Source organism: Engraulis encrasicolus, chromosome 17 (genome assembly GCF_034702125.1).
Source record: "Engraulis encrasicolus isolate BLACKSEA-1 chromosome 17, IST_EnEncr_1.0, whole genome shotgun sequence".
In the NCBI taxonomy this organism is placed as follows: domain Eukaryota; kingdom Metazoa; phylum Chordata; class Actinopteri; order Clupeiformes; family Engraulidae; genus Engraulis; species Engraulis encrasicolus.
The window spans coordinates 48,477,054-48,479,553 of NC_085873.1; positions in this window are offsets into that span (position 1 = coordinate 48,477,054).

Consider the following 2,500-nt stretch of genomic DNA (forward strand, 5'->3'; position numbering starts at 1 on the left):
CGTGCGTGTGCGTGTGTGTCACAATGCGATGCACGTGTATGTGTGCGTGCATGTGTGTGTATGTGTGCGCATGCAAGTGTGTGTGTGTGTGTGTGCGTGTGCGTATGTGTGTATGTGTGTATGTGTGTGGGGAGGGGAGGGTATACACTGGTCAGTGGAGTGGGCAGCTGTGGTTTGGTAAGCAAGAGATGCTTTTGTTTTTGCTCGTCGTTCGATCGTGAGTGGGTGTTTTTTTCCCCTCACTCCTCTCCTCTCCTCTGCCTCCATCTTTTTTTATGAATGAAACCCTGCAGCTGGGTGGAGCCTGTTGCCGTGGCGGCAAGGAGGTGATGTCATCATGGTTACATGAATGAGTCTCAGCACACGCACACAAACACCATCGCCACCATCAGCCCACCCCCCCCCCCACACACACACCCCTTTGCAGATGCGGGAAGAACCTCTCCAGAATGGAGATCACCCACCCACACACACACACACACACACACACACACACACACACACACACACACACACACACACACACACACACACACACACACACACACACACGCACGCACACACACACACCAGCACCAGTCAATCATCACACACCCACACAAGACCACCCACACATTAAGACACATATAATGTGTCAGTCCACACACACACACACACACACACACACACACACACACACACACACACACACACACACACACACACACACACACACACACACACACACACACACACACGTACGCGGTTCGGCTGCTCATTTCCCAGTGCCCACCTCACGCCCACCTGTCCTCCTATCAGATCAGCCGAGCTGCAGGCAACGAGACGGACGCCTGCTGACGCCATCAAGCCCTCCCTCTCTCCTGTCCCTCTCTCTCTCTCTCTCTCTCTCTCTCGCTTGCTCATTCCCTCTCTCCATGGTTCTCTCCCTACCCCTCTGTCTTGCTCTCTCGCTCACACTCTCTCCTCCTTGCTCTCTCTCTCTCTCTCTCTCTCTCTCTCTCTCTCACACACTCTCTCTCTCTCTCTCTCTCTTGTTCATTCCCTTACCTCCCTCTCTGTTGATCTCTCTCTCTCTCCCTATTGCTCTCTCTTCCATCTTCTCTCTCTCTCCCTATTGCTCTCTCTTCCATCTCTCTCTCTCCCTATTGTTCTCCATCCATCTCTCTCTCTCTCTCTCTCTCTCTTCCATCTTCTCTCTCTCCCTATTGCTCTCTCTTCCATCTTCTCTCTCTCCCTATTGCTCTCTCTTCCATCTTCTCTCTCTCCCTATTGCTCTCTCTTCCATCTTCTCTCTCTCTGCCCCTCCCTGCCCCCCCCCCCTCCCTTTCTCTCTCCTGTTCACACTCTCTCCATATTGCGCTCTCTCTCTCTCCCTCCCTCTCTGCATCCCCCTCCCTCTGCCTCTCTCTCTCTCTCTCTCTCCCTTTCTCTCTCTCTGCATCCCCCTCCCTCTGCCTCTCTCTTTCTCTCTCTCTCTCTCTCCCTTTCTCTCTCTCTGCATCCCCCTCCCTCTGCCTCTCTCTTTCTCTCTCTCTCTGCCTCTCCTCTCCTCTCCCCCCCCATCCCTCCTCCCCTCTCCGTTCCCTCTGCCTCTCTCTCTCTGCCTCTCCTCTCCTCTCCTCTCCTCCCCCTTCCCTCCTCCCCTCTCCGCTCCCTCGCTTGTCGTCACTACAAGCAGGCAGCATGAATTATCCATGGGAGAGGATGGGCTACCGCTACTGCTACCGCTACCGCTACTGCTGCTGCCACTGCTGCAGAGGCTAAAGCAGAGGCTTCCTGCTTGACTAGCGACACACACACACACACACACACGAGCACACACGCAAGGCACGCTCACAGTCACAGTCACAGTCACGCACACACCGGCTCACACATACACACACACACACGCAGGCAGGCAGGCGGACTAGATAGATTCTAGATGCAGCGAGACGAGGAAGGAGCAGCACTCATGCCTGCCTGGGGAGGAGGAACGGCGTTGTCGTTTGGCGGCAGTGGATAAATAGAGGAATAGACGAACGTTCTACTATGCAGTACGACAGCACGCTGGCTATCGCTTTTCAAAGGATCTTTTTTGTATATCTGGACTAGCATTGTTGGGGAGAGCAAGAGGCAAGAAAAGGACAGCGACTACGTACCCATCTTCCTTCCTTTCTTTTCACCAAATATCTGGTTCTTGATTTCTCTCTATCTCTCTCTCTCTCTCTCTCTCCTCTATTCATCCCTCTCTTCTTTCATTCGCTCTATACCCCTCTTCTCGTTCTCTCTCACCGGCACACTCTCCTGCTATCTCTTCCCTCCTTACTGTACGTCTCTCTATCTCTCTCTGTCTCTCTGTCTCTCTTCAAGCTCCCTCTCGCCGGCGAAACGCACACTTGCACAGATCCCCTCTCCCTCTCGCGTCGCCGGCACGCACTCACTCAGACCTACTGATGGTGGTGCTTGTGCACTGAAGACAAGAGAAGAAGCACCCGGCAAACGAACACACACACACACACAC